Below are 23,184 nucleotides of genomic sequence, written 5' to 3'. Positions count from 1 at the left end.
GGGTTGACTCTGCAATATACCCTATGTATTTAGATCGCCGTCTCTTTCCCTTAATGAATCTCAAGCACGTCTTTTTCTCTTTATCGGAAGAAAGTTTTCATCATGTTATTTAATATTTTATATCATCTATTAAAAATATATTTTTATTCTTTATTTCGTAATTCCACTGACATATTGACGGAACGTAAACTATGTGTTTAATGTAAAAGAATATAGTCTTATATAACATGCATTTCGATAGTTCGCGTGTGTCGGCTGTAGTAAGCTAGAATTGGATCTTATCTACAGCAAACTTAAAGATTCAACATACTTCCATTGTTTCAACATAATACAGCCAAATTAAGAGGATGTGAATAAAAAAAACACAACTTTAATTTTTTTAGCACACCCTTATGAAGTATGTCTTCACGTATAATCTTTATGAAACTAAAAAATCTTGCTTAATTAACAATAGAAAAACAATAGGAGAGAAAGATAGTTCAACCTCTTTTCATTTCTGCGAAATTTAAAATTATCTGTGCAGCACCAAATTTTCCTAACTTAATGGCAGCCGATGATGATGATTTGCTAACTTCACCAGCTAACTACCCAACGGCTGTAATTACCTTGCTTTCCTAAGTGTTACTTATAACGGACTAGCACCACATTACACCTATGCATATATGTAGGTATAAAGAAGGTGAAATAGCATAGATATACATGTGTCTATGCACTTTAGTAACAGTTCAAACATAATCAATACTACAACTAGAGTATTTTTTATTGACCAAATGTGGGTATGAGAAAACACTACGCTCTCGAGTAAGCAATTGGGGGGTGTCTTGCAAAAATGTCGGTATATTACAAAATTCACCAAATTCCTTACCAGGAGAGCAATGGCATTTGCACAATTGCATTGTTCGACAAAAGCAACAGGCTACCCCCTCTCTACCTAGCCAACTTCAGCTTACACTACACCGAAGCAGTTTGCCCAGCTTCCGGCAAGCCGCTTACAATCCGTTCACCCAGTCATGTGGTAGCACCGATTCATATTAACTTAGTCTCCGTAGCACAGTGGTCACACACACAAACATACCAACACATATGTAAATATATATCTATATAAATATAAAGGTATATATGTATGTATTTATGTGTGTTACATCTATTTTGCATGCCAACCACCATCTATCTATCGAAATATTTCGGTACCCTCGGTGCCTTACCTTAATTGGGATGGGTCGTTTCGTTCACTAAATAAGCAATTTCAATTGAAATAACCCGAAAACATTCCGAATGTGCAGTGCGCTACAACAACAAACTAAAGCGTATGCATAATAGATACGTATTTCATATACAATACATATACTCGTAGTATACTTATATACAATGCCACAAATGCACATACGGTATATACTTGCTTGTAGATATGTAAAGCATCTCATATAACATTGTAATGCAATGCCGTGAAGTTGGAGAATATAAAACAACTGTGCAGGAAAAAATTTCAAGAATCTCTCAACTTCAATTGTTTTGGTCGAAAATGCCAATTTGCTGTCTGTGGCATACTGTTTATATCTACTTTGTACGTCCATTGTTGAGTGGTTCATGTAGATGGTCAGGGTCCTTTCATTTCAGTAGTTTTATGCGTATATATTTATATATAATTAAAGTACTTTAAGTATATATTGTATGACTATAATTAATGTCGTTCGATACCAAGTCATCCACGTTTCGACCCGCGAAACATTCTCAAAGTAAGATGACTAGAACTAGTATTATTTGTGTGAACTATTAAATTTTTCTTGATTTCAGCTCAACTTATGGGAGAAAATTTGCTTTGCCGCGTGTATATAAAATCTAATTTTCGAAATATGTACTTCAATTTAGGTTAGATTATACTTAACACGCCATACAGAAACCTCCTAAGCAATTTTCAGGAAGCTTGAAGTGTTACTTGAGATCCAGCTCTGAGCAATAGTTTCCGGCTCTCACTCCATTAGCGATTACTGATCTGTCTGTATAATCCAGCGCCATCCCCCCTTATTTAGTGTAACGTTAAACCTTATCTCTCAACTAAAGTTTGAGCGTATGTGGTCTATTTTATCCACCAACCCCCTCTTTTTTGAGCCCGAAGGTCCTTGTGAATAATTCACCCAGCGCCGCCAGTATTGCTGCTGATTTTGCTGCAAAGCTTTCCACTGCAATATGGATTGATTCATTCTAGTGCAGACGAAGTGACCGCTGTAAAAGATCTGGTTTGAAATCATATATTTCTAGAGTCGTAAAATAAAAATTTTACTTTTAAATTTTTGCAATTTTTTTTAATGTAATTTGGAGTTATTATGATTTGTCCCATTTGACATTTGAAAGTCATAAATTTTTTTCGATTTGACTTATAAGGTTTCTTTGCAATAGAATAAATATTGAAAGATTCAGTTATCGATTATGGTTTAATTTAAAGAAACTCAATATTATTCCAATAAATGTTTAGTAATCTGTAATCGTGGTCGCATGGTGCCGGCTCAAGCCAGGATTGACGGTCAAGATTATTTTGCTGTGTTTTGGGGGGTTGGCGGGGACTCATTAACTGTGAGCTGCTCACCTTCCGGCGAACTCTAAATTCGGAACTGTATTGTCAACAATTGCACTATCTAAAGAAACAATCGCCTTGGCTAAAAAGGAAGCAATTGTGTACTATCAGGACAACACCAGGCCACACACTTCGTTAGCGAATCGTCAGAAGATTCGGTAGGTTCTTTTGCATTCACCTTTTATTTCGGACTTGCTGCATGTTTCTGATTACTTTCTTTTCCGGTCATTTGTAAATGATTTTACTGGTGAAAATTGCGACACAAGAGAAGCTTGTGAAAATAGACTATCCTATTTGCTGCCAATAAGATTGTAGGTTTCTATAAGAGTGGCACTATAAAATTATCTTCAAAAAACAAGTAATCAAACAAGACGTTACATATTTGACATATTATATATAAATTGGGTCATCTTAACTATGCTTATATATTTAATGCAAAAACAATAGATTTATTTTCTAGATCTAAATTATTTACGATTGGTAGTAAAAAAGGACTAGTTCAGCATTTTTTTTTTTTTTTCAATTGCTAAATGAGCACCTTATAAAATAGCAACCATGGAGGTAAATTCCGAGAGCGATAAACGATCATTTTAGACTATATTATAGAGACTCAAATTAGAAATTGTTTTTCATATGGACCCTTCGAAATTTAAGCACTTGTTTCGCCAGGTAATGTTCACGTTTTAAAGACACTCGACTTTGTTAGGCATACCTTAACATATCCTCAAGCACCTGAGGGCTGAGATTAGATGATAAACCTTACTTTCCTTGAAAATATTGTCAAAAGATATGTTAGAAACTTCTGTCACGAGAGAGTGTGATTTAGTAATTTTACTCAACTTACTTTTGTGTTTGTATAAAAATTCCTTAAGATCAAAATTTAGAATCCAAATGAAGAATCATCCTGCTGCTTGCTGTATTCTTTATGAAATTGATTCTCCTCAAAAATAATCTATCGATTAATATTTGATAATAAAAGACAGGTTGCTCGAATATGAGTAACTTTTTTCAGTATACGATTTCAATTATAATATATACAGGCGTTCTGTTAGTGCTTCTTCGAAAGAAAGCTGGAGCGTACAGGTGTTGTCATATTTTTCATAAGTCTATCTATGACAGTATAATTTAAGTTTGCAACGATTGGTATTTAGCGAAATCATAAGTACATCTTAAATCAGGCTTTGTGGAAGTAAATTTCAATAAACCAAATCAGATAACAAAAACGATTTCTTTATTTAATATTTTATATACAGAAATTTATTTTATGTCTCAAGCTATGCTATTCTGGAATCGATATTAGAACTGCGCACTTTAGATCGAAACAAGAAGGTTTATGAAAGCACCACTCAGCTTTGGCGGTCTTTTATAACCAGGTTCGACAATGTGTACCATATTTATATGCTTTCCTCAGATATATTTAAAATGATGTACATATAAACTTGTCTTTACTTATTAATATATACAAAAAATTTAAGTAACACGAATTGCAGTCTTCTGTCAATTTATTTAAACCGCGAATTTCCAGTCGATATCCCGACTAGACGTGTGTTCATAAATAATTATTAAATTGAAGAGACTAATGAACATTAATGCTGTACAACCGAAATATGGCACATACATCCTTCACTCACTTTCTATTTAAAACTGAATTTCTAATTTGGACATCTGACACCAAAAAACGGAGATACACCAAAAATTTTGTAGCCGACTGAAGTGAGCGAATGGCGCCTAAGAGAAAACAACCGAAAGCACACGACGCACCGCAGTGTTAATGCGCCCTTCAACCGGAAGCGGATAATCGAGTTTTTTAACATAAATTTCGCCTTAATATGGCAGCGTAAATGAAGAAAAATTACATTAACGCTAAAGGACTGCCGAGCGAAAACAACACAAACACACGTACACATACATAAATGCACAAGGAAATCAGCAGGGAAGGTCTTCTCAGCTCCGCTCGACGCTATATACCGCTTTGATGCGCGCGACTCAAAAGGAGGCTGAAAAAGGCCTGAATGCGCACAAACGTGTACAAAGTGAAACGGAGGCAGTCGAGGTTAATTTGTAACATAAGGAGGTGAAATTACATTTCTTTGTTAACAAATATTATTTTGTTGCTCATTTTGTTTTGAAAGAATGTATACGCGTTGCTTGATTTAAGCGACGCAACACGACGCGTAAAGTCAATTAAATAATCACATTACCGCAGATGCCGGGGTAGTAGAGGAGAGTCAGTATTTTCAGAAAAGTCTACATAACCAAAAGGCGCAGAAGCTGTGTTTTGTTTTTGGAAAAAAAACAACAAATTTCCATGTAAATTTTGAACATAATATTGTATTTGCTAAGGTCTGTTCAAAGTCAACCTGTTGCAAGGACATATGTGTCTAATGTGTTTGCACCTTAACTTTATTTCCATAGTTGGCGCATAAAGCTGTTACTTGCAGGTATAGAAGTACATCGTAGTATGGCAAAAGCTTCAATTTTTATTAATCATATATTTAGCTATAATGGAAGTTAAAGCATTGTTCTCCTTTTTTTAGGAATATTGTGTGTTGAACACAATATTTCGTTCAGTTATAAAATTTTAAATGAATTCAAGTATTGTGCGTGGGACTTTTCGGAACTTTAATTCGAAATATTATATTTTTTTCTGCTACTGAGCGCTACGTAATGAAGTAACAATCGCTCCGAAGTACATCGTAGTATGGCAAAAGCTTCAATTTTTATTAATCATATATTTAGCTATAATGGAAGTTAAAGCATTGTTCTCCTTTTTTTAGGAATATTGTGTGTTGAACACAATATTTCGTTCAGTTATAAAATTTTAAATGAATTCAAGTATTGTGCGTGGGACTTTTCGGAACTTTAATTCGAAATATTATATTTTTTTCTGCTACTGAGCGCTACGTAATGAAGTAACAATCGCTCCGAAGTTTACGCTTCTAAAATCGTAAGAAGTTATACACAATACAGGATTTGTTGTTATATGGTAAGAACTTTCACAATCTCATTACTTAAAATTTGTTAGTTTTGGGCTATCTGCTGTTAAATGATTCAAGCTAAAATAATTATTTCAGAAATTTCTAAAATTGATTCATGTTTATCCGGAAGAAATAGCTCAAAGCAATTTTTGATACAGAGTCAACTAATAGCACGCATGGCCACTAAAGTAGTAAAGAGTAGTACGGTTTACGAAACTTCATGATTCATAACACGCTTCATTTATAAATTGGATTATTAGACGTGTTTCAATAAGGCAATACTTTTTTCGTTGTTGGTCTGCTTGACAGCTATTACTTGATATAAACTCCGAACAACGTTTACTGTAGTGAATAATGCGCAAACTCAGAGACGCCATACAGTACACGCTATAGACGCTCTTGCTGCTGTAGATCAGAGTATCGAAGAAGATCCAAATGAGTCCCTCCGGCATCGCGCGCAACAATTGGAGCTGTGCCCCTTTACTTTATGGAATTTTTTGTGGAAAGATTTTGATTTGCAGGCTTACAAAATCGTGCAAAAATTGTGATTCACCCGATTTAATGCCGCTGGACTATTTTTTGTGGTATTATGTATGTGAAGTCGCTGGTTTGCGCAGATAAGCCCGAAAATATTCGGCGCGTTATTGCTGACATACAGCCACTATTGCTGCAGAAAACAAATGAAGCGGTCACTTGTCCGAAATCAAAATCCTTATTACTATAATAAAGCTAAATTCTTGGCCCTCACATTTAATTACATGCGTTTTATTAATTCTTGAAAGAAACATGTCTAAAAAAGCACCCTTTGTATGCATTTCAGAATTTTCGTTTCAGAGAGTAAGAATTTTAAGGCTCCTATTATATATGTATTGTATAATTGACTAAACAAAATATCCGCTTTTTCGAATTCATTGTATGAGACTAAATTAATTTTAGGATTATTGTATTTTATTGCTGAAATTTAATATATTTACTATATGTTTGTGATGTAATAGTAAAAAATTAATAACATTACTTTTCATGATCTGAGTTCTAATCCAGTCATTGGCCGACGCCAAAAAAAGTGTTTCTAGCAATGGCCACCTTCGCTAGTCAAAGATAAGTTCGCTAGAAAGTTTCGGATGTAGACTTGCAATATTCTCTACCGATGTGCAGCTTGAGTAAGTCAAAAAGCTGTATAAAAATACTGGTACGAGTTATATGTAATAATACTGTAATAAAAGCGTTCTGACGCTGAAGTTGACGAAGGATATTACCTATTACCTTTGAATATAAATTCTAGCCAAACTCTATAAAATAAGTAATAACTTTAAGGTTAAAGCACTCAAACTGAAGTAGCGCTACTTCATTTATAAATTTCATAAATTTCACTGCCCTAAACTGAAACGCAGTTTAGAGTAATGCTCTCATCCATACCTACTAGTATAAAAGCATTTCACGAGAAGATTTCAAATTATCCAATTCATTCGCTTCAATACACAGTTGAAATTACTGGTCTTTAATTTTGTAAAAATCCAACAATTTTATGGATTCTTTCTCGGAATTTTCTTGTAACCCCAACCAATTGTAATTATCTACAAGCCATTTGAGCTGAGCAAAGGCTACCGCCCCAACCGTATGTGAGTAGCACACTCAACTACGTGTGTGGCTGCCACACCTACAAGCCACTAACAAAATTGCACACACAAACACACGCATAGTGTTCCAACAACTTCTGTACCATTCAATGTTGTTGCCGTACATATCCGACTACCTTGCCATGTTCATCGCCGCGCAGCTGTCACGGCTCAATGTTCTTCATAATAATCTTTCATTAATGGAGACTAATGTGACGTTTTTTTCAATGTTCTTCTTACCTGCGAGTATTTACTGTTCAACACATTTTCCTTTCCTCCTCACTTAGCCACGCTTCGTGTATTCGTTTCTTTTTTTTGGGTTTTTTGTTTTTTGCTCGTACAACAAATTTATGACTCGCGTCCAACAGTGGCTGCCACCGCTGTGGCATGGGTCTGTTGCTGAGGAGCTACTAAGCAACTGAGTCAGCTAACGTCCAATTTTAACTAATTCGACCAGCTAAACCAGCTTCACATTTCAAGATGTGCAGCCGTTCGTACATGCTGTACTTTGTTTGTAGTCCCTCAGCTGACTGTTCGGCTGCTCGTGATGCCTGCTGCGATACCTCAATTTCGGTTGCGGTTATTTAAAAATTTGTCGGCTAATTTCATTTCTTTTTTACTTATTTTCTTTGGATTTCTTCCCTTTTTCTTGCTTTACTCCTGCTACTTTCATTGTGTTGCCGCTGTTGCTTGGACTAGATCTTCGTCAGTCTGTCATTAATGGCAACCCACCTGCGGTGCTCCGCTATATGTGTGTGCGCTTGTACACCGAAGTGAATTTGTCAAGTGGCGGTTGTGTCAGTGTTTTATGTTGCTTTTGTTGTCATTTTTGGTACTACTCATTATTGACCGGTTTAGTGGTAACAGGTGCTGCGGTTTTCTTCTAATATTCTTCTAATGATTTGTCTGTTGCTTTCTTTGTTATACCTTGTTTTCTTTCACATTCTCTTTTCTTAAAGAATTAATTTAAAAAAGGTTTTTAAAGCATTTTTTTAAAGGTTTTGAAAATGTTGTTCTTACTTTGGGAAGATGTTTTAAATGCAGTTGCTTTTTACGACGAAAAAAATACAGGTGAATAGGTAAAAATATGGCGAAAAATTTTACAGAACCATCACTTCGAACATCCTTTGTCTCTCTTCTTTCTCTTTTTTTAAAATATATCCAGACTTTCAAGTATGGCATATAGATGGTAGGCATGAAATCTGCTCCCTCTGAGCAAACTTTTAGTGGTCGCGATTATCTTCTTTACTGAGTGTCGACTCAAGGTCGCCATTCACCGAGAGGAATGAAGTCCGTTAGTAAATATAAATATTTGATTTCGTCAACGTATTGTAGGAAAGCCGAGTTGCTGCGTTTCTGCACTTTGGTCCTAAACGCAGTCATGTGTGAAGTAAAGAAGTGCAGACATTCGAGTTTAACAGTCAAAATTTTGGGATTCTTAACCGTTGGTTTGTCGACAGGTCCGTGGTAAGGTCCAGTCGATACTTCTTTGTCCAATTACTAAATTAAGTCGATGTGGATTTAGTAACGGAGAATGTGAGCCTCATAGTGACGAATAAGCAAGAAAGACTGAAAATACAGTCTTCTCCTACGGTTGCAATCGAGAAACGACATCATTTTTAATTAAGAGTAATATTATATCTCCGCTATATATAGCAAAGACTTCAACCTTTCAGAATCTGAACTCGCAATAATCGACTTGTCAGCTGAAAGCCTCAGTTGCTTGCTCTCCTTTTACTTTTCTGTCTATACAAGGATTTATGATTTTTTAAGCTTTTGTAAAACAAGTTAAAAATAAAAACATTTTCTTCAAGCTAAACCATATCTACACAAAAACTTGTTTAAGTCACCAAGAAGATTATAATATAAACTCACTCTCACTCTCCATTGCTGGCGACTTTGGTAGCGGTACTATTTCAGAGACACTTTAGTGTTTTATAGACACTTAAACACAAAGAGATTTTTTCCGTCGATCAATAGATCTGAAGTTTAATATTTCATATTCTATTAAATGATATTCGCACTATATCTGTTTGACTATTTTTGACTATGTCCGTAGTCCAAACTCGTGGTTTTAAGTTTGGTAATATTTCAGATTATGTCTTTGCTTCTTCAGCTTACCATGCCAAAGATTTTTCTGCTGCATTTCATTACTACTGGGATGAAGTCTTTGCTGTAGCAATGATATATAATTTTTTGAATGAAAATATAGCCTTCGGGATTAAAATTTCCACACTGAGTAATGCACTTCTTTTCACGGTCTTCTAAAATTTCGATTCCCGTACAAAAGTGTGAAGCTTCAAAATAATTTCATTTAAGCAGATAGACAATGAAGCTTAGCGAATACCGCGGTTATGGAATTAGTTCAGGGTATATTTTTTTTATCAGGAAACAATGTTTTATCAAACAAGAAATAACCTGTTTTCTATTGTAAAATAAAATAATTAAGTTAGTTGTACTTTGAGATCAATAATTTAAGAAAGATTGGATGAAATGTAATGCAAATTTTAAAGTTTTCTATCTACTCTAGTTAGTAAAAGTTAGTAGTCTAAGACAAATATAGAAATATTTTGTTTGTGACTTTATCTTTCGTTCAAACGATAGACTTTTCAGCTCATGAAGATTATCGGAAATCATTATATTAGGAATATGCAGTTTAGTTAGTAGAAGGTTTGGACCTATTTTGTGCATATTCAGCGCTAAAAACATGAGATTAGGTAAACAACATAAACGGTTTAAAATCACGTGGTAAGTCGGAAATTACTATATCGGGTATATTAAGGCTAAGGAAAGTCTAGACTTACTGCGTAAGCTTTTAGCTTTACTCAAGTATTTCATGAAAATAACTCACATGCTGACCGATAACATATTATATAGTAGGTATTAAGTCTCCTAACATAATGAAAATCATTAGTAGTGTATAGTATAAGGGAGCTGAGGTAATTCGCAGACGGATTTCACACATTTTCATCGTTAAACTATAGTATGTCCAATATTATACGTTTACTTCATAATTCCCAGATTTCTTATTTATTAAACGATATCTTGGGTATAAAGTCAAACGGATGTTTAAAATACTAGGTATAAGCGGACTAGGAGAATTATTAACCAGATTTTATCCATATCAGGCATAAGAATACTATATTATTAGATATATAGCTTCGATTTTATACATAGCACATTATTATTTGAAAAAAAACCCTATATATTTGAATATATCTCAGATTGAGAGATATATTCGGAATGATGTTAGATATAGGCATTAAGGTTCACATACTCGATTTCTGGGGGCTTCATTGTCTGGATTCAAATATTTGTGAGCAAAAGAAGACAAAGCTTACAACATGTTACGAGAGAGTAAAAATAGTACTAGAATTTTAAATAAGACTTAAGGGTTTATTTATTAACCGTTGTTTACAAGAGCAGCTATTAACTTCAGAAAACATTTTGTATCAAAGCAATGCTGTAAGAACACAGGTCTCGCAATCTTTATTGGTTAGGCAAAATACAAAGCTGGCTATTTTTGCCTTAAATGTTCTTACTAATTCCGAATTCATCTGAAAATTATTAGAAGGACTTATTATTTAGTAATTAACAAGTTATATTTTTTTTATATATGTATACAGAAATTGGCTAGCTTAGAGAGCATTACAAAAACATGTGTCTAGTATATGTAATAAGCATATAAGTAAGATTGACTTGAACACTTAAAAATCAAATGCAAAAAAAATATGTCAAAGAGCGCATTTCAAAGGATAATGCAGGAAATGATGTGTAAAACATGCGAAAGCATGTCATCAACAGCCACACATAGACATAGAGACGCTCTTAAGCCATTTCACGCCTACTTTCATTAGCTAATCATCAAAATACATGTAAACGAACAAATTGTCGATAAAAGTAAGTGAATATACATATAAGCGCGTGTGTAACAATCAAATTTTTTTTAACAAGAAAAAACACAACAAAGCACAGCAGTATTGATAAAGCGCAAGAGACATCAAATAGCAATAACAACAGAATGAGTAAATCCCGAGTTTGGGGCAAAGTGGCGCGTGGAATTACATGGAAAGCAGCAACAACTAAATTGCTACAATAACAACAAGAATAACTGTCAAAGTCAAAGAGGCTGATAGGCTGCTGTTGCTGTTGGCTATAAGCACGATAACTGCTGCTAAAAATAAACGCACAGGTGTGGCTTTGCCACCGTATATGTTTATCTGCATATAAGAGTTTGTGTGTATGTGCAATTACGGTAAATATGCAGAAAAGGCGGAAATTTAGTGTCATTGACTTCACACGCCAACACATTGCACGCTTGCGTTATCATTTCTCCGCCTCTTGAAAGTCCACAGCCGCTGTTGTTGAAAAATCAAAGCATGCTTTGCGGCGCATAGCCATGCGCTTGCCGCTATGTGTGTGTGTGTGTTTAACTGCCTATTGACTGCTTTTATGGCATATTGGCACTCTTCTTCGTTTGAAAAACTTTTTTTCTCCATGGTTGCTTTTGTTATTATTATAATTTGTTGTTGCTGTATTTATTTTTTTTTTTGTGTGCGACGGGATGATAATAATGGCGGAAAGTCGATGCGCAGCTGGCAGATGTAAATCAGTCAACCAGGCTCGCAGTCGAGCAGTCAAGCGGCGACTCTGCCCACCAAAAGCAGTCACACTGATTATGTTTATGATTATGCGGATGCTCATAGCGCAGTGAGTGAAAGGAAAAGAGTGGGAGAGGAGGGTGGCGTTGAATGTTAGCTGGAAGTATGGCGTAGCAAGCGTTGAATTAAAAGCGCACAAGCAGTTAGTGATACGTGAGCTGTTGCGCCGCCAACATTGGCATATCACAGGCATTGCCAGTAGCGCGGGTCGCGTCTGGAGTACGCAGCCACTTCGTGCTTGCGCACGTGTCGCTATCTGTGATTAAATCAGATGGAAATGAAAATGTTAACAAAAACTTTTAAAAGCAAAAAACGCCAAAGCGGTATGCAAAATATTAAAAATGAAAGCAGAAGAATTTTTGCCGGGGTCTTCTGTTTTACAAAACATTGTGGCTTATATTTTTTGCCTATTAAGTAAGAATTTGTTGTAGAAGAGCAATTGAAGACAAATAAATGTCAACACCAAATTGACATTTTTCAAAATTAATACAAAAATGTACGTTGCCGTAGACAAAATTATGCGAGAATGTGTCATTATTAACTTCTCCCAACTTCGCTTCAATGAAATCGATTGTAAGAAATATTTTTGGTTTTTGTTTACAAAGCAGTTTTTTTAGACTTAGTAGTTCTTCTTTACATTTTTTGAGACAATTTATTAAAGTAATAAATATTTATTTATACTATCAGAAAGTAGTGAGGAAGAATTTTCGAATGAAAATTATTATTATTTTCCAATATTAAGTGAAAGTAAAGTGAAAGAATAAAATTTGTGTTTATGAATTTTTCACATAAATTGTTTTAGATCTTTTAATTGCCTCAAATTTTGCTATTTAACGCTTTTTTCATAGTTCTTCCGGAAATCGAGTTAAACCGATTTTTACCCTTATTAACTGAACCACTTATTTTGCACAGATCGCCGTAAATTATTTTTGCTTTAATTTTTCTTATACTCTCTTCCTTCCCAATGAGTTTCATCCTATTATTTTGGTTGGTTTAAAAAATTATTCAACCTGGTCTTTACCTGTGTCATGATAATGTTGAACATGAAGGCTTTGTTCAACTATATCATGTCACATATAATGTCTAATAAAGAAGCTTGATTTATTGAATTGGAAACGATCAAAAATAAAATACGCCATATTTTACAGTTTACAGTAGATACAAAAAGAAGTGCGACCCATAGGTGCCACATGAGTTGACGCAAAAAACTTCATGAATGGAATTTATATTTAATTCTTGAACATAATTGCCATCTTGTCTAAAATACAATATAATAGTTAACCTTGTGTGTTTCCTCAACTATTCATTCATACACATTCGATCGGATAATAAAATCTAGATATGTAGGGCCAGAGTCGAAAGTATCTCGTATGACCACCCTGCGGGTAGGGGTAGGAATTTACCCGCGATAAGGCATGCCTGTCGTAGGAGGCGACTAAAAGCCAAATGCACTATGACTGTTATTATACCTTGCCTAGAAATATCAGCATAGTAATGATGTCAGAAATAGTGCTATAATACTCAGCTTGACTGATATTATAGACTTTAAATGTGATTCCAAATAAAAAGACATTTAAAGTTCAAGCGACAAATGTCACCAGTCATTGAGTAAGGCGGAGCTTAACTGGCAGTAGCTTCGGCTACACAGTCTTACCGGAGACTCAACTCTGCTACCATGGGGAGCAGAATGTCTTGGACTTCGGTTCAATTAGCTCATTGGGTTCGGCCCTTTGAGGAGTATCGTGGTGGCTGTGCTTTAAACCTAAATGGTGTGAGAACTGAATTTTCAGTTCAAAAAAAGAAGTTGCACAAGCAACTGGGTTCCGTACCCGAAAACGGAAGAGGTTTTAGGTCGGCCTCGAATCCTACCAAGATGGTCAGTGTGCCCCTACACACTGGCCACTGGTAACCAAATTAATACTTGCAAATAGCTCGTATTATTTGGGGCGCTTATCAAGGCATTGTTTTGATACGTTATGCTTTGGAGCACCGTGAGGTAAGGCCGTCGCCGGCAGGTACTCACGTGAAACACATCGCACGTTGTATCTCATATGAGCCGACATCATCAGGCGTCTCAAAAGACTAAGTGAGTATATATCCAATATTCCATTCCAGATCGTCGGTGAAATACCAGCGACTAAAGAACGGTCGAAACAATGGAATTAATCCGGCGTACCTTTTCTAAAGAAGGTGAAATCTGTCTTATCGGCTTAAAAAGTGATGGCTACCATTATCTGGAATTATGAATTTGGCATCTATGTCGACTATCTAGGCTATACTATGCTAAATATCATAAAAACGACCCCATTTGGTGATAAACATTTTTCTTTCGCCATTAGAATGCATTACACATTACATATTAGGACCTGTCTGACATTTGTGCTTGTTAAAAGAGTAATTTCTTGTGGTTTACAATGAGATTAGATATCGAATTTAATATAAATTTTACAATTAATAAGAACGGCGAAAAATAAAAAAATTCTGAATTTCGGAAGTTCTGCAGCAGCCAATTGTTATTGTTTATGAACAATAACTCATTTTATTTCTTTCAATTCATTAATGCTTCCTCAATGCTGTGCTAAGCGCATGTTTACCGCACAATTATATTTTAGTATGTACGAATCGACCACCCTCTTTGCAAATTTTCGCAACCCACATCCCTCCTTCATTTACAGAATACAACTCATTTAACATTGTCCCTCAATTTGCTTAATACAATCCACCTTCTATGGAAATCAACATATATCCAAGCACTTTCTCACGCTCTTCATTTGGATTAAGTCATTTAAACCACACTGTCTGCCATTTTCGGACATTTTTTCTTGTTTTTTTTTTGTTTTCTGGGTTTTGTGCAAATGATTTGTTCGCAATTACTCACCGCAATTACGCGTCTCGAACAATGGGCTCTGAGCTCAAGGGCAGCGACCGGCTATTGCTACCCTTCGGTTGCGCACGTGTTGCTCACAATTACCTAGGCTGCCTATAACATGCACTTACACGGTTGTTTATCAGCATATCCATACCATATGTATGTGCGTGTGGGTGTGTGTGCATTACAGCATAAGGTCCTGCGGTATCCTTAATTGCAAAGAAAATTTTAAATAAGCGGTTGCCTTTATTGCCGTGTGGCAAGCGTGGGAAATGCAACGTTTGTCCTGTGCCTACATACAAATTCATCTACTTTATCCTGAATGCTTGATCCATTAAGCGTTAGTGTGGTTGAATTTTATGTCTGGTGGTTTTGTAAAGTTCAGCCGTTAATTTTCAAGTGCACCAGAGGGAATTGAAGGTAAGTTTGCAACGTGCTGAAGCTGTTCGCAAGGTAAGTTATTCGATATATATGCATATACTATATATTCTTTACTTTTATATGGAGTTTTTTTTTACAAGTTTTTGAAGATATGTGAATATATATTAAATAAAGGTTGTACTGTAGAATAAATAAGCTTTTGACTTTTCAAATATGAAGAAAAACAATAAATATTCTGTCAGTGAAATCTAACTCGCAAGTGAACAATCAATAATAAATGTTTAAGGTTTACGTGCATTTTAATTAGCACACCAATCCTATATGTACATCCGGAAGCTTATAAGACCATAAATTATTTCTAAATACGAGTAATATAAAGAAGCGGCCAACATTGAGTTAAAGTCGTTCCTACGAAAAAATATATACGTATGTAGAGGCTGAATTTTTGAGTAAAAAAATGGCGATTTTCCGATAAATGTTTTGTGCACATGACAATGGTCCGATAGCGCCCATCTGCAATACTAATCTTGCTTTAATGTCAAGGAACAAAGTACCAAGTTTCTATTAAATATATCTCAATTTTAACTCTATCGTTTGCAATGACGGACAGACAGACAGTCAGTCGGAATTAAACTCGTCTCTTCATTCTGATAATTTATGTATACGAGTATATGTGGTATATTGGTTTATTAATACACGTCTGGGAGACGTGATGGCCAAAATCAACTGACATGCTTAGCTTCGAATTTAATATTTTATATGCGTATTTAGTTAACGGTGATCAACAAGCATCAGGTGATGATGATTTAATATGTAATTATTATGATAGCTTAATTAATGTATGTAAGAGAGATAGCAGTAATGTAACGCTTAGGACAACAATTTAAAGTAGAATATAAAATAACTTAACCCTTAGTTTTACTAATATAAATGAACTTAATATTAACCTGTGAATACATGAATTAAATAAATTTAAAGATGTGTTAATTGTGTCGCCGCATATATAACTGCATACCATTCTCGATTACTTTTAGATGATACAAACAACCGTTAGGTGAACAAAACTCTGGTAGAGTTTAAATATTTTTCAGAAGAATTGGTTCAGAATCTTGGGTGATGTGTTTACCGAACTTAAAATAAAAACCTGCGTAAAAAAGCAAATTAACTTACTTGTTGGGATAACGATCAGTTTACTTTTCACCAAAAGAGCTTACAGAGTTTCAGAATGACATGTTGAAATTTTTAGTACAACTAAAATGTTCTTTCTTCTTACTAAACTTTCGACTTTACTAAACTTTTAGATTTGATATATTAGACAGAAATATTATTTTCTTAATGGTTTCGGCAAAGTTTTTAATGATTCAGCAACTTTTTTCAAATAGTAAGCTGAGCTTTTAATCAGCTATATTTAATTTTTTTTAAATTATTATAATGAACATAATTATTTTGTCATCAAGCCACCTTGTACAAAAGTGTTCTGAAATTGATGTGTATATATTTAATTAAAAATGAAAAGAAGTAGCTAGTGATAGATATCGGAATTTCAGCTTTACAAGAAGCACTAAAGTGTTCCAAATATTAAAAAAGCTCGCGATTATTCGTAAATATTACGAAATTATTTTTATTAGCTCTAAGCTAGAATTTCAATTATGTAACCACTTCAATGGTGGCGAATCTTTTTGCAAGAGTTAATGTTTTCTATATTCACCCGGTACCGAGCATCGATAATGGCTGTGACCTTTCTCAGATTAGTTCTATGCAGCAAAGAGGTCATGGTTATTGTTTCTTGAATAACTAGAATATCTTTGACCACATAAGATGAAGACAAATATAGTCCTACTCCTTTAAAATATGACTTACTATATAAATATATAAAATTTCGTGGATGGATAGCTATCCTTGGACAGCTGTCAAATTCAACACAAGAATTTGATATCAATGTTCGATATACTTACATCGTAGAAATTTCTAAGCAAAATTCGAGTTTTCTGTGGGAAACTTACAATATCCACAACAAGGTACAAGGCTTCACGCGTATCATTCGCCAGTTACCAGACGAAATACTCGAAGTAGTCATCGAAAATTAGACTCAACGGATGGACCATTTAAGACGTAGCCATGACCAAGATTTGAAAGTGATAATCTGCAAAAAATAAATGCCAAAAAATGTTCTTTCGAATGATAAAAAACATTAAATTTGAGTTTTTTTGTTTTTTTCTTAAAAAATTAGGAACTTCGAAATGGATCACACTATATGTGGTATAAAGTAAATCAGAAATTTTAAGATCCTTATATCAGGCATATAGGTATATGGGAGCTAGAGGAAGTATTCGCCTGGTTTTAGCTATTTTACACATGTTGACCGATATAATTAGTTTAAATTCAACCCGAAGTTCGAAAATCACTGAATTTGGTATAGGGGGCTATGAGCATTGACCTGATTTTATCCAAGTTTGTAGCAAAGGTACATCTACGTTTTGGAAAAATTTTCACACCCTGTTGCAACATATTGCGAGATTATAAAAAATCCGATGCTTACGAAATATGCCAAAAAAAAAACACAAGTGTTGCTCAATAAGTGTTTAGTTTCGCAACCTATTCGCAAGCGCAAATACCTCGTAAAATGTTATTTAAAATCAAACTTCAAAGGTGTTTCTGCATGCGTTTATATATTAATTCTTATTCCTTTTTAAGTTTCTCTTGCAACAGAATTCATTTATTTTTATTGCTGACGACTGAGTATCGGTGCTAAATGTTGCAAGTACTTTGGAAAAAGCGTGAAAACCACAGAAAATTGCCGCCAGCTAAAAATAAAATTACTGTTTTACAAATTCAAATGGATATACATTAATACATACAATAAAAAATATATATACTTATATATAATGTATATATATATGTATATATATTTATATCGTACGTGTATAGCCATGTTTGTATGACTGTGCTATATGCTGCCGCACATAAAATCGCATCCCTGCTGTTGCCTTGCTGCCAATTTGTAATCAAATTCATTTTAATGCAAATTTTATATGTGGCGTCACGTAGCGATGGAAAATTGTCACGATATGCTAAAATAAAGCTCAGCAAAGGCAAATAAAAACACCAACTTACCAGCGTGACACCAACTGCGTGCGTTTGTGTGTATGTGTGTGTGTGCGTGCTTTGCAAGGCAAACCATACGAATGAGTGAAAAGTGCTGCTCAATAGACTTGAGCAAAACAAAACAATACACATATACATACATACACACAAACAAACATAAATTTGTTTACAAAAAATATAAAATATAAATTTGTGAAAGTCAGGCGACCAAAGCGTCAGTCAGTAAGGCAACTAAAAGAAAAGTCACAACTGCCTATACTATGTGCCACCGCAAATAAACAAATCGTAAAGAACTGGCCGAAATATAGGCCAATAGGGAGTGAGTCTACAAACGCACACATACACAACACAAATACCAATACAGATACATACAATATTTGTAGTTTGCTTGTGTTGTGGCTTGAGGTGAGCGTAGTTGGAGTGCATTAGTTGCATTTTTTGATAATTTTCTACTTGGCCACTGACTTTTATGTGCAAACAGTATTATTTATGGCCATAATCGTTAGATTAACTTAGGAAGTACTTGACGTTGTGGTTTTCTCCCGTTGTGTCTTTGCATGCGCTGACATATGCGCATACTCACTAATAAATATTATATTACGTAACACATATGTATATGTATATATAAATAAAGAAGTGTGTGTGCAGTGTCATAAAGCTGCTAAAATAGGAAATATGAGTGTTTGTTTTTGCTTTTTGCTTTTTATTCACAAGGCTATTATTTGTAAGTGCTTTAGAATGAACATCATAAAGTAAGAAATGTGGCATACACTTAATTGTTAAACCTAAAGATGATATTAATTTCGCATAGATAAAAATGAACGTAGCATTATGTACTCGAAGTATTTAAATTTCAATGCATCATGCTACCTTAAACCTTAAAAATTTTTCTGAAAAGTAAAAGTTTTAAAAATTTAAATAAAAAAGATAAACAGGTAATCTTTGATAAATAAGCGAAATGAAAAATTTTCAATCGGTGAAGAAGTCAGGTTACAGCTTGCATTTATATTAAAATAGATTACTGTTATAAACAGTATCTTTAACATTACATCAGGCTCTTTTATACTACAACTCCATGGTTAAAATTATTGCGGAAAAGCGGGAACCAAAAAGGCCTGATATGAATTTTGAGAAAGCAATAACAATTAGACACCCTACCGCTATTTTAGTAGATTTCGGCGCTTAAATACCTTGCTTTCTAAATAACATTATACCATGTTCCAATCGACACGAGTTTTAGGCTTTTGAGTAGCTTAGCTCACTAATCTACTAGATTTAGCAAGATATCGCCATACAAAAATTACTTGTTAATCTCGTCACCGAGGAGATTTGAAGCTGCGCGACTCTGATTTAGCGCCATCTTTTTGTCAGTAGAGAAATTTATCACATTATCAGAGCTGATTTAGACACTAAAAACTGGCATAATGCAAACAATTAAATAAACAAATAAAATAAAAAGTCAAAAGTTAAAGCAAAATTAAGTAAGTTAGGGAAAATGACAGAAAATAGTATCAAAAACGCAGATTTAATAGAGTTGTGGTGAGAAAAAAAGCCACAGCTTCAAACCGCTTGTCATAAATATATATTTTATAAAACTCCAACGGCAGTGAGAACAGTCTAGATTAGTTAATAGAATAAATGTTATCGAGTCACTTAAAATGTTTGTTGGATGCATGCTATTAGACATTATCTCAGGAACAACAATTTCAACGAAATTTCGTGCATAATATTTAATTGATTTTTTTTTATTGCATTGTTAAAACAAGCGAATTCGTGCAACAACCACGCCTACTTCCCATAAATTACTATTTTTCATTCCATATGATTCTTTCACTTTATAGTACATAAATCGAGCAGCAATTAAGGTATGGCATAAAGCTTTAAAGTAGCTCACTTCTAAAGTTGTCGAAATCGGATCATAACTATTACAGACCCAAGATACCAAGTATGCGCTGACCACAGTGCCTATGGCTAAATTTTTACGAAAAATATCGGTCCATCTGTGAGGTATTACCATAGAGCTTAGAAGAGACCTTTTCCTGATAGTATTGTGTTCTAGTACCAAAAAAGCGTAAAATCGGGTCAATATTTCGCTAGACCCCTTATAACTAAAACAACACCTGAAAGTTTTCCTTGGCTTTTATAATTGGATATTGTGATAATATAAAATGTTCGGTTTCACAAGAATTTATGCTCAAGTGAAATATTTTTGGATAACACTCATTTCGGTAGCGAATTTCTTTATCTGTCTTGTCTCGCTTACCGTTGTAATAATATTTATAAAGTTAACCGGTAAAACGAAAACCATCATATTGTTTTTTGTAGTGGGTAACTCTAAACGTTTTTTCGGGCAATTAAAATATATTTCTGTTATATTGGCAGCAATAGACGCTAAGGTTCGCATATCCGGTATATAAGACTTATAAACGGTATGTGGTTTTACGATTTTAAAACTGTAACATTAGAGTGTCGAGGAAATGCCACAAAATGTATTTAAAAATTAGAAGTGAATTATTGTTGGAGTGAAAAACTTCGACTAAAAAATTTACAAAGTTGGGTATTAATACATCATTTTGGCAAAAATCCTTCACATATTACATTTTTGGTGTATTACAATATATCACATCTACCTAAATAAAGGATTGTTTTAGATTAACTACAAGAGACCTAAGACCTTTCACCACTTTATCGTTCCAATACATGAAAAATCGTCCTAAAATTCTATGGCAAGCTACTAGCTGATGTAATGTTCTACACTAGTAAGAAGTAATGTCTTAGTCTGCCTTCCAATTTGTCCACATTGGCAAAGTCCAATGGCACCGAAATATTGCTTAAATCGCTTTTTTAAGCATCCTCCTCGGATACAGCTGTTAACTTTTTTTGGTGTATTATTTAAGACTTTTGAAGTTTCTGTGTTGTTTGGCAAAAAAGTATCTAATTATAAATCAAAAATACTAAGATTTTAGAATCAAAAACTATATATTACTTAACATGAAGAAAACTTCTTTTATGTGCATTTCTTGCATGTGTAGAAGCCTGAGTTATTTTTGGAATGCTCCAGGAGTAATCAGTCATCATATTTGCCTACCAACGAGCCTGGTATCGCTCTTTTATACTGCTAATATCCTGTTGAAAGCGTTTTCCTTGTTCTTCGCTTAAGTCACCAAAATCTTCTGTGAAGCGGTCTAAATGGCTGAAGAGGGAGTGCATCTTGATGCTCATGTTACATCCTAGTCTCTGAAAGTACAACATGAACTGAAAGATATTTCAAGAAGTACCGGTAATACTAAAACTAGAGCAGCTAGAGAGAAACTGAGGCTAGATTTGAAATCAGTGACGTCAAACTAACAGTTCAGAAACTTCATAAAAAAAGTTAAATTTTGTTTACCTGTGTTATATTCTGCCAGGTTTGAAATATTCTGTGTTCGACCTTAAATAAAATCTGAGACAAATCCTTATGCTGCCCATGATGAGCGAATATTGTTGGTCTATGAAGATTTGTATAGAAAACATCTGTTGTTACCTTCAAACTATATTTCTGTCGAAAACTGTTGTGAGTAAATTGCATATATACGTGAGGTCTTTTTAAGATATATTTATATGGCACAGCTTTTCCTGGTAAACTTTGCTTTCTGTGCCTTCATATTATCATAGAAATAAGAATAGAAGTTCAATGAAAGTTAAAAAACCTTGCATTGCTTCTATAACCCTCTAATCTTTTTTTTAGAGCTACGTTTTTAATCCAGGACCAGGACCAGTGATATTCATGTACGAAACTCATTGACCTAGACCATTTGTGGATTTAGATTATGGAAATGTGGACTTACAGTCTAAGAATTAGTTCCATACCATATAATACAATCGTACACTCCCTAAAAGTAAATTTCCCTTTATTTTCTATTACTAGTTTCAAAAGCCTATTTCGTTTCAAAAGCTGTTATACTTACTAATGTACATACTTCACTGTAAGATCATCTATTAATATAGGTTAGGTTAGGTTAGGTTAGAGGGTCGATCCTATGGAGGATCACACTTGACAGCTTAAACGCCGGTCCGTTGTGGTACCCAAAACTCCTATGAGCCGGATCAATAGACCCTTACATATCGACAAAGCGCTATTAATATAGACTTCGATAGTTTTTGTGAAGAAAACCTTTTACTGTATGTATGACGGCTGAATGAATTGGCTAGCTAATTTTTATAGAAGCTGTTTTCCATACGCCAAGTATTACTTTTCAGCGAACAAACTACAAGTATACCAGATGTTCAAACAAACGGGCAGCACTTGTGGACATGTCTTCTGACGCATGCGCAATAGTATTCTAATTCTTTCTTAGTGGAGAAATTATTTTTTTCGCACTAAAAAAACGTTGCTGTAACCATTTATTTTGGTTTTCTATAAATTATTATAATTGATTTTAGTTCGAGTCAGATTTCCGATGATGTCCGAAACGGATCAATATGCTCAATAAAATATTTTAAAAAACACTAGAAGGATTGTGCTCAAAAGTTGGAGCTTGATAACGATATTTGCTTCCAACATGACAATGATCCAAATTATTCTGCAAATAATATAAACCTTTTGGTATTACCACGTATTACTATTTACTAACCTATTTAAGGCCAGTGCATATACAAATTTAGTATAATCTGATTGTACTCTCTAAAATCATCAACCAAATCAACACTTCCAACTTATCAACACCACTCATTCACACAGTTGATCACCGCGACTATTTAGCTGTGAACCGAAAACACTGCAACACTCTGTACGACAGCGCGTCAACAACTAACAACAACAAATCAATACTTTCTGTTCTTTCGCTGTGCGGCAAGCGTAAACAACATTGCCATTGACTGTTGCAACAAATTTTTTTCTTCGCCACAATTCATTGTTTACAATTTGTATTATATTTGTGTAGAGTATTTACTAAGAAATAGCACAAAAAAACAAAAAAATAGTGTTGGAAAACAACAAAAACGCAAACGATGAAAAAGTTTA

Source organism: Bactrocera oleae, chromosome 3 (assembly GCF_042242935.1).
Source record: "Bactrocera oleae isolate idBacOlea1 chromosome 3, idBacOlea1, whole genome shotgun sequence".
NCBI classification, from domain to species: Eukaryota; Metazoa; Arthropoda; class Insecta; order Diptera; family Tephritidae; genus Bactrocera; species Bactrocera oleae.
Note: the sequence above shows the minus strand (reverse complement) of the source record.